Source organism: Stigmatopora nigra, unplaced genomic scaffold (assembly GCF_051989575.1).
Source record: "Stigmatopora nigra isolate UIUO_SnigA unplaced genomic scaffold, RoL_Snig_1.1 HiC_scaffold_25, whole genome shotgun sequence".
In the NCBI taxonomy this organism is placed as follows: Eukaryota; Metazoa; Chordata; class Actinopteri; order Syngnathiformes; family Syngnathidae; genus Stigmatopora; species Stigmatopora nigra.
This window is the reverse complement of record NW_027551604.1, coordinates 4,302,018-4,317,046: the sequence shown is the minus strand read 5'-3', so window position 1 is coordinate 4,317,046 and position 15,029 is coordinate 4,302,018. Positions and strand designations below refer to the sequence as shown.

At 39.4% G+C, this 15,029-nt stretch overlaps 1 long non-coding RNA gene across 1 annotated transcript; it reads right to left on the bottom strand.

Annotated features, from left to right (window-relative positions):
- Nucleotides 1–871: 871 nt before the first annotated feature.
- Nucleotides 872–13,882, bottom strand: LOC144192182 (uncharacterized). The gene is made up of 4 exons (XR_013325063.1): nt 13,730–13,882; nt 13,197–13,256; nt 11,431–11,486; nt 872–942 (listed from the first exon to the last, which is right to left on the bottom strand). It is a non-coding gene; the product is annotated as an uncharacterized LOC144192182 (long non-coding RNA).
- Nucleotides 13,883–15,029: the final 1,147 nt, after the last annotated feature.

Genomic DNA, 15,029 nt, shown 5'->3' with positions numbered 1-15,029 from the left:
CCATACTAGCATCCCTCTTGACTTTCCAACCAGCACAACACAACGCTCAACTACTTATTTCCCTTTTCCCTCCAATTCTATACCCCAAACCCAAGTCTAATTTAAACCCCAGACTCAACTCCTACCCTTGAAATCTTAATTGAAAACAGTCTTGTCCTGCTTTCAATGACATTGCACAAGCAATACGTGACTTTGAAAAATGGCAAACATTAGTAAATGTAACCATGTCAATATCTCAAGACACACGCCACAGAAGGTGCAGGTTGCCGAGCACGCGCTGTCGGAGGCGAGTACACAAGCAGCCCAATGAAGCGCACGCCGTCTCTTTCATATGGAAAACAGACAGCAAATTACCACCTGAGACGAAAGCCAAGGCTGATTGCGGTTCTGTTTAGTATGCATCCACTAAACTGATTTTGACATTTCATTAATAGGAGAAACTGCCAGCATGGTCACACGCAAATCTTTATTTAATCATGCTGACATTATTATGCTGATTGTGCACCAAAAAGAAAAAGGAGAAAAACCCAATAACATTATGACTATGGAGTTGGCATATGAATATGTGTGCAAGGAAGAATCTTGCTCACTGTGTACTCGATAAGCCAGTTTGAATATGTGGTTGTCCTTGATTTTTCTATTGTGCACGATAGCAATGACAGCGTGCCTGAAGTGTACGTACAAAGAGATGCACTCAGCACGCAACATTTGGATTAGGTAGTGTATTTGCACAAGCGAACTATGGTTAAAGAAGAGCTCGCTGATTTGTTCTTTAGCAATTGCAACGTTTTCTTGGAGTTGACGAGAGGAAAGTTACAAGGTTGTGAAAGGTGTATGTTATGAGTCAAACATGGACGTGTTTGTGTGATTACCTGGGGTTACTTTGCTTCTTCAGGGCCTGGGCAACTTTTTATGAAGGATGGAATTCTTTCCCAGAATGTTCTGAAAGAGAAGACAAATGTTCGTCATCGATTTGTGACCTAAAACGTAATCATGAATTTACATTCTTCACCCTTTGGTATGCAAAATAAATGATTTCCACAAAGATTTGTCATGTTACCTGTTATATGATAGATATGAAATCATTCTACCCAAGCATGAAATTGATAACCCAGAATTTAATCCCTGTTTTACAATTTTAAACCTGACTTCGAACAAATTTTTTAAGCCCAGACCTCAAAATCCTAATTTAAAACCATCTTTGGTCTTATCATCTACTTTGCCATGTAAATCTGTTGAAAACTGAATACATATAGTCAAAGCACGTCGTGTGTGTATTTCTATTTCCAATTCGCAGATAAATGGTGCCCATGCTCGAAATTAAAGTGAGGGACTGAAATGCAGAAGGTGTGAGATGAGTATGCGTGCAAATCAACAGCAGGCTTGCATCACACATCACAAAAAATGGGAGGAAAAAATTCAACTGCTGTTCAGACATTACTCTGTGGCGACGTCAAGCCTGGGGAAAATTTACGCTCCAGATGTTGTTTGCTGACTTTGTCACTTCAAAACGTTTTTTTGCTTTTTTTCTTAGAGCGATGCAGCATCAAAACTTGTTTTACGCATCGCCTCGTTATAACAGTCTGCTTATTAAAAATTCTGAAACTTCAACTGAAAGAGGATTAAGCTTTGATAATGAAAAATATATAATGCCGTTAGAATGAGAGGTTGTCAACCTCTGCCAAATCCCAAGAATTTATTAGATGCAGTTTGCTAATATTACATTGCAAAATGTACAAATATCCCATATTGTATACCCTAATGGGCAAAAAGTCCTGTCTTTTCCAAATCCTGCTATGGATGCAAAAGAAAAATAGTTCTATAAAGAGTCTATACAATGAATTTGCATTCAAATTACCACACCTGTGAAATTCTTGGATTCAGAAAATCATGTTGAAATTGGATGACCATGTTTTATGACACATTTTAAGAACGATCACCATCTTTAGCCAGACTCCAACCCGACTAAAAAAAATAGTGGAATAAACGGAAATGGTCTTACAATGAACACATTATCCTCCATCAAAGCAATCAAATTTAAGCACACAAGTACAACAGTTAGCCTTCTTGACAGAGGGGGGGGGGGGGGGGGAAGGGGAATATAAGTATGACACATCTCAGCTGTGGGAGCAGCCCATGAAGAACGTGGATAAGTGACGCTTTGGACGGCCGTCATCCTTTTAAGTGCTCAACCCAACCGTCAACGCCATCACTGCTTGCCACTTAATCACAGCGAGGCCACAGCAGGAAAAGATGGAGCACAAACTTCTGGAGGTCAACATCCCCCGCCCCGCATAAAGGTTCAGCCATAGCCTGTTTGTAGACCCGGCTGCCGCAGGGGTGACGTGGAACTCTGCTCTTCATCCACAAGTCATGTGTAAGAAGAAGTGTTAATGAGATCTAAAGCACCCTCTGTAATTAGAAGCTGTCTAGAAGGAGTACAATTAAGTGCCGCTTTTCGCCCGCCCGCCCGCCTCCACTTCCCTCCCCTCGGTCCTCACAGTGAGGGGGGCTGTAGAGGGTTGTGGTGTTGGCTTGATGACTCATATCCTTTGCAAATGAGTTCCCTTATATGCATAAAGGCCGGCATGAAATGCTAACTTTGTCATCACTCGGTTTGAAAACCTGTCTTGAAAGTTCACTTTAAAAGTCCTAAAACTACTCACTTGCCTTATCCAAATAAACAAAGGATAAATCATAATAAAATGACCCTAAATTTGAACTCCTAACCCTTTTTCCAAATCTATAATCCATCTTTTAAAACATGATTTTAAACCTTAAACCTGAAGTCAAGCCACTCTAACCAAAGAATGAAAAGCTACTAAAGTGGATGTGCTGGATCATATTCTAGTTACCAATGGGCAAGACACAAGGTGCACCATCAACCAATTGCAGCAACCCTTGGGCACCATTAAAAAATAAATGGTCATGTCTATGTGACCAATATAAAAAAAAAAATACAGAATTTAACATCTGCAACAACAAGCATCCAAGAAAGCTACACTGGGCAGTACTGTAAATCTCCCAGGAAATCTCAAGATATCCCAACAAGCCTTTTCCGACGGTCTTGCACTACTTCATGTGGCGATGAGGGCTTCAGGGGGTAGTAAGCTGATCGCTCCACGCTCTAATGCAGTTGAAACGCAGTGCGGTGAAAATGCTGGCGGGGCGGACACAAGATAAGGTCAGGGAGAAAAAGGGGATTGCCATCTTTTTCCTGTGGATTTGATAAGTAGAACCACGGTATCCCCCCGCAAGGATTGACACCTCAGGCTTAGTGGCTACTATGTTCACCGGAGCAATGGACTACACCCCACCCCCGGCGCCACACACAGTTGACCGCACAATTATGATGATACCTCAGAGTACAATGCAGTCACTGGAAAAGAAAGACACCTCATGTTAACTCTATTCACTATTTACTTGACAACATGGTCAACTCTAATCAATTATAAAGCCAGAGTAAAATAACGCCCACTCAAATCATTAAAAATGCACTCAAATCCAATGGATTGAATTTCAATAAAAAGAAGCACTCGCGATTAGGCAGAACCAAGACAATTTTATAGGGCATATAATATAAATTAAATGCAATTACATCCACCTATATCCTTTTTAAAGCAGCTTATCCAAAGTTCAAGGAAAACTTCCTACGCAAGGCTAACATCAGCATCTGTGAAGTTCCCTTATCTGACTGGAGGCCACCTTTCATTCGTCACATTAACGTTCCTCGTGGCAGCTGCTCCTCAAGTCGTCATCCGACCTCAGACAATAATTAGAGCCTCCGTGTGACGCCGGGGAGATTTATTCCAATTAGTCGTGTCATTATCCCTTCAATGGCGTCGCTAAATTTTACTTACTGATGTCTGCCGGCTGACACTTTGTCTCGCTCTGTCACACAGCAGACTGAAGCATGTGGTACGAGGGAGAAAAGACATTGGCAGATTTAAAATGAGTTGGAGTTATAGTACCCAACTTGCGTACAAAGGTAGACACCCAAAAATACTCCAAAATTGCACAGAAGAGTGCTGACACTACAGAACCGTAGTTCAAATGAAAAGCAGTCCTTCAGGTAATGACCATTCTTACTGCTCGCACTATACTTGTGATTGGCCAAAAGATGAATAAGTGGTACAGAAAATGAATATATATATATATATATATATATATATATATATATATATATATATATATATATATATATATATATATATATATATATATATATATATATATATATATATATATATATATATATATATATATATATATATATATATATATATATATATATATATATATATATATATATATATATATATATATATATATATATATATATATATGTATATATAAAAAATACTCATATACGAATGAACTATAAGGACCCGCATGAAACTAGAACATGAATTCATTAATGCTAACAAGCTCCAGGAGAGCAATGTTGACATCAACACAAACCTGTTGGTCTTACTGTCTATTGCCTTTCGGCACATGGAACACCATTATTGTCTCATTACATATCACTCGTGCTCCAATCATCTCCACATTTTCTGTATTTGTACTCAGGGGAAGAAGCATGGCGCTTAACCGCCTGGCGTGCATTCTACGGAGACAGTGGTAGTGATGGAGGGATGAGAGCAAAGGGGGCAATGGACATCTTTTTTGAATGTCACATGGTCATTGTCCATCTGTCACTTTTACAGAATTCTAACTATGCTACCTAATGTAATCTCTGTCTAATCCTGAAGGAAAAGGCCAACAATGTGATGACAAATGGGTGGTACAATGAAACCAAGAAAACCGACATTTATGGCATCTTCCCAATGGGTGTCCACAAACATGCGTCCCACAGCTGACACATATACACATAAACAACATATTGATGAATGTCCATGTGGTATTGTGAGCTAAAAAAAAACAATACATGTGAGCAAAATGAGATCACACAATTCTTTGGACAGTCGACCTTCACCGGAAAGTGCTTTCCCTCCCTCGTCTTTAGGGACCCTACTATTAATCTCCAATGTAAGTTGGAGAAGGGAATGAAAGAAAGAAATACAGGGTTCCTGTGCTCAGGGGATCTTAGGGCGATCGATTGCAGGGAGCGTCTGTAAACAATGCAGCCATCCTGCGACGTCAGGTGTAGATTCAATGATTTATCCCTTAGAGACAAAAAGATGCTCTGCTATTTCGCTTTGGCAACCGTCGGAGAAAATATATGGCCAAGGAATCAGAATTTACTTGCCACTTAGTATTTAACAGAGACCTATTTCTATAGGAACCTGAAATCTGAAGATTTTAACCATTGTAAACGAGGAAAAACAACCTAAAATGCTGATAAATGTACTTGATAACCCATCCATTTTTTACATATTTTCAACCATGTTTGAATGGAGTGGATATCCTATGAGTAGAATCAATGTAACGAGCATCTAAACTTTAAATGTCAACGTTCACACATCCTTTTGCCAGATTTTTCAGAAAGACGGTCAAACATTGTAATCGTTTCCATGTGTCTGTTTACAGGCAAACACTCATTGTGTTTGTCTTTGTGGAATGTTTGCCAGTGACGATCTGTTCCGATTTATTTTCTACACGCACACACGCATGTATGACAAATCAGAAGCGAAAGGCAAGGGGGGGTACAAAATGACTCCGGCAACAAATGTTCCACAGCTTGCTCGTAAATCCATCCAGTATTATTTGGACCGATTATTCTTCGAGCGTCACGGCCTAGAAGATCCAAAGACACTTCTGTTTGCTTTGTTGATGTTTTCTCTTTTGCGTAAAGCCGGCAAAATTACTGAAGGACGTGTACAGGCTTCATATTAGAACCAATAGCCAAAACAAAGCCAAAACATGCTAATGATTATTTGTCATTTGGACAGACATGTTCCTCTCTGTCATAATAGTGGTAAACCTAGTTAAATACCACATAAACTTGAGATGAGAATGTCTTTAAACCATTCTGTTGTCTATCTATATCAGGGGTGGGCAAACTTTTGGGCCCGGGGGCCACATTGACTTTAACAATTTGACAGAAAGGCGGGGTCAGCACAAGATACGACATATATAAAAAAGTGCATCCGTTAACAGTACGTCGGCAGGCCGGATTAAAATTCCTCGCGGGCTGGATGTGGCCCGTGGGCCGTAGTTTGCCCATGTCTGATCTAAATCCTCATATGAAGTAGTATTTTATATTTTTTACACCAACTTTTCACGGTCTTACGTCTTAAGCAACATATGCCAGAATTTTTTTAAGGCATGCGCCTGCAATTTACTAGTCTCGAAAGAATTACGGTTCAGAGGCAAAGCTGTCAAAGAGAGTATAAACTGTTATTGATGGTCTCAGAGCAGATTGCTTGAAAGTACATATTGTTGTTCTGCATGTTGTGAAAGCCTTTAATTACAGTTTTCTACATCAATGAGAGTGTTTGCACGCAACCCCGTGTGTTGTTTGGGGTCACCATGTTAAAAGTAAATAAATAAATAAATGCCCATATGCAGCACTGCTGCCACTATGTACTCAGCTGCCAAACGTGGAGGTTAGCATCACTTGCGTTCTCGCTTCCTAGGCCCGACTCCCCGCAGCAGATGGCAGCGTTGTGCTCTGCAGAGGTGACTAATAGCCTATTAGGGCCCACCCCAAATTACAACCTGCCTCCCCCTTCTTCATTGCATCTACACCTGAGCACAATTGGAACGTAGCCCATTGCCATCATCACCCGGGACGCTTGGCGTAATCACAACACAGAGGGGCAATAATGTCAGATTTATATGATTTCCACTATTCACTTCTTAACTAACGTCACCGATATGGAACTAGTGACATCTTGAGTAACGCATTACACAGTACACTTCAAATATGAATCCATCGTCTTCACGATAAAGATAAATGTGCCTTTCATACATACCTATGAAGAGAAAATTGGCCCGACATAGCTGCAGGGAATTTTGTGAGTTCCCAAACCAACCCCCCCTACCTCCTCCTCCTATCTTCTTTCTTTTTAAATGGATTAGGAACAAAGTGAGTCCTTTAAATGTCACCGCCTGCTCCCCAGCCCGTGATGACCGTTGTGTCCTTTTGGACTCAGCTGAGGGCAAACGCCGCAGTCATGACACACACACAAAGTGTTTTTTAAAACACACATGAATGAAAATGCTGATTGGCCATTTGTGGGAAAGGTTAAAAAGGGCCACTGGTCACTTGTTATGTAGACCTGAAAACACCTGTAAGTACATGGTGTAGGTAAAATATGACAAATGTCTGTTAATATTATTGAGTTTCCACTGTTCCATTTAAGGGGCTAAACGACAGTGTACATTAGTTGTCTCCCAACCCAAATATTGTGGGTTCAATTTTCTGCCCACTAAACAATAGAGCTATAAAAACAGTCAAATAACAAAAAGAAACACTTGCAATAGAATTGGCTATCAAAACAAAATAGAAAAACATCAATCAACCAGTAAACTAAGCCACTCAACCGACCAATTAAAACAAATGATCTGAAAACCAACTATCTTAAGTCTACAAGAAAAACAAGTAAATTACTTTTCTGTTGCATTCCTATGCTTACGGAGCAAAATAACCAATCAACTAATCCACTATTCTACCTACGAGCTTTTAATCAAATTAACAACTAAGTGACCCACTGACAAATCAACCTGCCAATCAATCATCCGATCAAAAAAAAAAGGTAAAAAAAACACAAAGAAAACTGATACACGACTGTCACAATTCACTAATCAGCATTACATAGGAAAATAGACCGAATTATTGCTTCCCTAAAGTATTGTTTTGCTGGGCGTTCAGCACCATGGACAGAGGTCACACCTGTTTACACTGGACAGCTGACCTCTGTTCATGGTGCTGACTGACTTGAATTTTTACCTATTTGTTGGCGGGCCAGTTTTGATATATGTTTTACATGCATTAATCATTTCTACTTATATTTGGTGGATTTTTGACATGTGTAGTACTGATGACTTGCCCAACTATTTCCATCCTTTTGGAATCAATAAGACATTTGAGGGAAAGGTGGACGATGCCTGAGGCCTAAACATCTGCAGCTCCAATATTCATGCAACGTGCGCACAAACAATGCCTGCGGACCACCGACGCGCAAACACACACTGCAGTTGCCCAGAGTGTGTTTAATAGTCAAGGACACATTAATTTGGTTCCAATGAACGTACAGCCTATTGGCTGCGTCACTCTCTTTCTGATCCGCTCTGCACTCGCATTTATTGATCACTTGGCCCATTGTTCATACACAGTGGGTGTTTACGTGGGTGCGCAAATCTCATTCTTAAACTTTTCAATCAACTCCAGACAATATTGTTTGGATTAGGTCAATATAGCATCTAAAACATTGAATTATATGCGTGAAAACTCCTTAAAAACATACTCATTTTGGCCTTAAAGGCTTTTTCTACTCTGTTCAGTAAAGGGTGAAAATACTAAAATCATCATTTACTACATTTATAATTAACTTGGGAATATTTTACACAGTTTCTGTCAGTCTTCTGAGTTTTCTCTGACATTTAACAGTTCTCTCCAGTTTTGCAAGTGCTGCTGTACTACTTGTATTGTATATGTGTTTATATGTATTTTAAAAACTCAGTTGAAGGATGCGGGGAAAAAATGTCTGGAAAGCGCTAAGGGCATCGTCATGCAATTACAATCATCTGCGCATGGACTGCTAAAAAGAAATAGGGTGTGTGGGCAACCTTACCAGCATGAAGCCACCTGGGTGCACCCTGGAATGAAACACTGGAATTTCATTGATTATCACAGAAGCACTCTGATGTTCACCCTAGCCAATCAGCAAAAAAAAAGCACTACAGCTCGGTCAGACCACCTACAGCTAAAAATAAATCATTTTCTCAGAGCCCACCACCAAAACTGTAGGAAGAAAATAACCATCATAACAACAAAAACTCTATCTCTGAAACCACCATATTTAGCATTACAATGACATACTATTCATGTTCAGTCACGTAAAGGATTCTACTAAATAAATATGTATTTTCTATTATTTAGTATGTAAGCTGACCTGTGTTTTTGAATACAAATAGTTAGATTTGCTATTACATTATGACAAATATATTTTTATCTGCCCAAATATTTGCTCCAAATTCCTAATGGGACACTTTGTGTTGCATTGGATTTTGAAAGGTGCCAATGTAACTGAAGGCAGGCTTTTTTCCGGATAATTGCAGCGAGGAGTTGGCGCTTTCAGCAATCCTCAACATTAGAAGCAAAAAAAGATTCTCTGGCACACAGGCAGAATATTGGATTTTCCCTCACAAAGTCAATAAAAAGCCGGGCCATTAAAGAGAATATATATGCTTTATTTGAAGAGCAGCACTACTGTGGCTCTTTTATTATTGACACTATTGTGCTGACACACACGCATACGGCACTCAGCTAGCCTCACACAATACGTCTTAAGTAGAAGTCGGCACTAATAGTGACACAACTCCGTTCAAACGGATTTAGAAAAAATAAAAATTAATGTACACCACTTCTCTTAGAGCTTTTGTGCTACATTGGCTTTTGGTATGATAGCTAAATCCCGAGGGTTATTTTCTTTTTGCCTACAAGTGAAGGCAGTATTTTTTTGCTGAGAGGGCAAGAAAGAAAATCATGAGCGAGTAGAGTCTTGGTCCAGATTGTACAAACTATATTACAGACTTTTATTTTTTATTACAGCTGCTGCTGAGTGAGACTTATGGCAATAAAAACGCAACTAATTATAATCAACTCTACTGTGTTTATGAAAGTGAGTGTTATGATATTTAATGTAGCAACTAACATTGTGCAGACTTTAGGGAACATTCAAGTAGTAGTTTGGTTGTTGGTCAATTGTTGGTCTCTTTGTTGGTTGATTGTTTTTTTTTTTTTTGGATGTTTGTTCAATTGTACTTTATTTAATAGATTTTTAGTCAATTTGTGTTATTGGTTGATTGGTAAGATGTGTTGTTATGTCTGTTAATGATTGGCAAATGGGTTCATTTAGCCTGCAGTACATATATTCTTCTATAGTTGATGTTTGAAGAAGATGCAATCCTATTTAGATAATGATAATAATAAACCAATTCCACTTCAACATTGCAAAGTAATTTAGGTTTTTTTCCTGAACTAGGCATTGAAACATAATCTCTCTGTCTAATTGCCACTCCCCATTCTTTATGTTTATTATTCCTCCCCATGATACCATATATAAGTTGGCAGGAGGGCTCTAGCACTAATTGGTATTCGTGTGAAGGACTATGAGGAGTTAGCGTATGTAAATATAGGATTTCTTCCATCTCCTTATATATATATGCACAAGTCCAGGTGAGCGGCACCATGTGATTATTCCCATTTGCGTCCTGGAGGCTGTTAATGAGTTTATCTATGAGGCAAATGAAGACAGGGGCATTGTTGTTCATTGCGACTGAGCAGCGAGGTGGAGCCATATTTGTCCACCACGTGCCTCCCGTGAATTAATGACTTCCCCGGAATGGCGCGACAGGTTCAACTACTCCTGATTACGAATAAAAGTTTCCCTGAAAGCCAGCAATCAGCCAACGGTGAACTCCACAGGCGGCATCATTTGTATATCACTGAGCGGCAGAGTAGTCATGCGTAAATTCGCTGGCGCACTGGAATGTTTTGTTTACCTTAGACAAATGACTAATAAATAACGTCGTGGTGCGAGGAAGACGAGGTGTTGCAAGGGAGGACGTTAGCAGGGAAGTGCATCAGTCAATTTCATGTTGCTGTGATGTATCAAAACAAAAAGTTGTAATGCAATATAATTGCTTTAAATCAGGGGTAGAGAACCTATGGCTCGGGAGCCATACATGACTCTTTCCATGGGTGGATATGGCTCTCCATTGACCTGAGAGGTTAAATATGCAAATCACTGGTGAGAGAACTGAGTCCTGAACGCACCAATAGCACCAATTTAATCCTAATTTCATTACTCTTCCATATGCATAATCTCATTGATACTGATTGATTAGCAACAGCATAACAATGTTGTCAAAATAATTTAGAGACTTTTTGTACTTTAAAAGTGTTGAAATGACAAAAAATATTCTTTAAAAATATATTGAAATATACTCCCCACAATACTAATAATGACTGACAGAAACGATGACTGTAGACATATAAAAAATGAAATTCCAAATGATAACATGAAAAAAAACGAATTGTGGAATGGTAATAAAATCTATACACACATTTGTTCACATTAAATATAAAGGTTATTCAATGTGGCAATACAATTAGCAAATGCAAAGTCAAATAAACAACTGAGATAGTGTACTTAATACCATTTTGCCATTTTCAATAATTAACAAGTTGCAATTAAATGGGAGCAAGCATATGATTAACCCTTAATGAAGTTTTATGTCCGTGTAGTAAGTGCAACATACCTTATTTCCATAGTTTCTTCACAAATGTCCTCATGCAAAAAATCCAGTCAGCATTCCTGTTTGCAAACACAGAGAGAGAGAGAAAGCTGTAAATTGCCTGGTACAGCATGTGAGCATCTTCAGGAAGACGTGTAGGGTGCAATTGAAGTTTTCTTATTAACGTAAGCCTTACTATCTCTGACAAACACATACACAGGTCACTGACAGTCTACATTAGTAAGTGTGACAGAAGAAAATGTGTTCTATACATTGCTACACATTGCCAGTGAGCATGTGTACATCATTTTAAAAGAATAATGAACAATTTGTGGAGTATTTTGAGACTTGAATAGTAAGATGCAGGTTGCAAATCAACTGTGGCGTTGTTTTTCTTTGACCAAATAGTGAGACTAACTGCATTGTATATGTAAATTCAGCCTTATGGGGGTTCTTGAACGTGCTCCATGGAGTGGAAGCTTATCTTTCTTCTTGTCGCCGCAATAATAATGACCCCAATTAAGTATTCAGCTCAGCTCTACGATGGAGCTTTTGTTATCTCCGTTTCGTAAACAACCATGTGCTTTCTCTTCATCTTCTTCTTCTGATCTGTCAGCTTCATTAGTAAACACGGACACTGATTCTGGCGCACTCCAGGATGGCCAAGTAAATCTATAGCGCTCTAAAAATTCGCCTCTGGCCTGGAGACAGCTGGGATTGGCTCCAGCACCCCCTGTGAACTTAATGAGGATAAAGCAGTTCAAAAAATGAAATGAGATGAGTAAAAATTTGCCCTCAAATCCCCAATTATAAGCATTTTCTGGCCTGGCATCCATTCTGTACAAATTCTCTTTTATCGTAGGTTCTCTTTATACTTCTTTTGGAAGGAGAAGCTTAGTCCCTTTCTGAAAATGGAGGATTTCTGTATTTAAATCGGACACAGGCGGCTCAAGCTAGCATGGCGTATAAAACTAAAATGAAGAGCGGGAGGGGGCGGGGGGAGAAGAGTCCACTTTTTGTCTGTGAGAAGTCATCCAGCCAGTGTGTTATTATATTGAGCGCTTTGCAAAATGTCATTCCGACTCGCTCCGAGGCGGCTTGCTTTCGGAGGGGAAGTAATAGCACACAGCAGCAGCGGTTTAACATGCAGAAGGCTGCGTAAATGTGCGCTAATCTCCTGCTATTTGGTGGAAATTACTGAGCGTGAATATTAACCGCTTCAGTCTGCTGGCTTTGGATCTTCTTATTCAATGGCATTTGGCCAGAAAGTGGAACAAGACCATTACTTCTCTCTTTTAGTGATGGATGAATTCATGCAGTCAAAAGTAGAAAAATGCAAACAATCAATCAAGTTTTCTAAAAAAAAAAATATATGCACATATATGTATATGGAGGTTTTGATGAATTGAGTAATGTGATAACAAGCATTGAATGTGTTCCAAAGTAATTTTAGGACAAAAAAAACAACCGTTTAAGCTCTGAATTTTGACCTGCAACTCCACTAGCACCAAAATTGCACCTTTGAAAGAGCATTAAAGCCAATAAATTATTAAACACGAGTGTATCATCAAACTTTACAGATTTGCTGTAAAACCAAATATTACCACCTTAAATGGGCCTAATTTCCATGGAGTACAGTGCAATCAATACAGGGAATAAATATGTAAGTCAAATATATAGTACACATTCACATACAGCGTAGTAGAACACCCATAGCCCATAATTTAGTTTCAGTATAGGCCTGGTAGATTTCAATAATTGAGAGTGAAAGAAATTAAGCAAGAACTGACCTCTAGTTGTGCGCATGCGTGCAAGTCGGAGTCAATCGAGGTCATTAGAAAACAAGGATCCTGACAAGGAAAATGAAGATATATTATCGCAGTTGTTTCTGTGCTGCACAAAAACAAAACAATAGAAACCATCGTGAATGTAATGTAAACAGTGGTAAGAGTGCAAACATTAATTTCTCTCAAGTAGCCTATTGATTTTGAACAATGGCCCAGAGTCAATTTATTGTCGTTGTTGTCGAGGAGTCCTATTGATTTTGAAATGACGTCTGACCCGGAGCTGGGGGAAATCAGTGATGGTTTTCTGTCAAGTTATCAATCAAATAGTTAAGAATCACTCATATGACTCCGTCCAGCATTGCTCTTATTTTAAATTTTGTTAAAAACAATTGAGCATAAGTGTATATTCTATCATGTCACCAACAGAAGGTCCATCAAACATTATAAGAAACAAGTTTAGGATTTTAAAATCAGAATTAAAACACAAATATATGCTTAACATGTGGTTGTGGGTGTGCATGTGGAGGCGTACTCACGTCTATGTTCTTTGGCCCCATACACACACGTGGCCACAGGCTGCCCCTTCACACACACACACACACACTTTCACAGCGTGTGTGTGCGCGTCGCTTTAAATGAACGTAGCAGGGGGTTCAGGCTGTCAGGACAAATCACGGTAAAACTCTCCGGAAGCTTCTGCCTGACCCTGCTGGAGGAAGAGGAGGAGGATGAGGAAGAGGATGGAGAGCCCACTCACAGTCTCAGGGAAGAAAATGTATCTTTCCTCATGTGTGTAAATCACCCCCCACCCAGGTAAATTACAGCTCCTAATGTAACAGGCCATTTAGTTTGTAGGCCTCATTGGGACGTGGTGTCATGGTTGCGGCATAAAATGTCAATGAAACTTGAGTTGAATCGCCATGTTTTGAGTTCCCATGTACAGCAACATGAACAAACTCCCTGGGCTGAGCCACAAATAGACGCGCTGACATTCTGTTGTGGTTTTATTAATTCATAAATGTCAGCTGGGATCACGATAGAAGGCTCAGGGAATTCCACGGCTTATTTACAAGGGACATTTGCAAGCCTGCTTCCGTCCACGACCATTTCCGCCCAACTGGTGCGTCCGCTTTTACTACCTACTTCCCTCCCTCATCTCATTTTCTGAACCAATTTACCCGCATTAGGGTCAGGGAGGGTGCTAGAGCCTATCCCTGTGTTTGGGTCAACATGCTGTATGTGATTTGTTCTGTTTTGAAAATTGTGAGGGTAATTTAAGCCTTGAATAAATGGGTGTTTTCTATTTTGCTATGACAACGCTGCAAGTTTCTCTTTTCAAAGCACCACAAAAGTACTAGTGAGCATGCTGACCTTAAAGTGGGTCAGTTTTTTTCCCTCTCTAATAACCCATGAGTGGAAAATAGCCCTTAAGAGGACCCCATGCTTCATTTTTTTTTTTTTTTTTTGACACGCTGGTCAGCATGTACGCACGCCGCCTGCAATGAACGCTAATGACAGTGACGATAAGAGGCGCAAAATGAATAAGGGGCAGCGAGATGTGTCAGCTGTCATAGTGACTGTATTCAGGTTGTATAATATACCCTACATATTCAGGCAAAATACACATGGGCAGCTGTTTGGTGGAAGAAAAAAAATGTTTTTCTGAGCTGGGTTAATTGAGCATCACCTTTTTCTTGTTTTTAAAGTTATTCCTCAAAAATAGAGAGCTTCTGTGAATGTGCTATTAAATAATAGTTCTGCTTGTATGTAATGATGTTTTTTCTATCGACTTCTTTGATTGTAATATAAATAACTCTGAACCTACAGGCAACAATA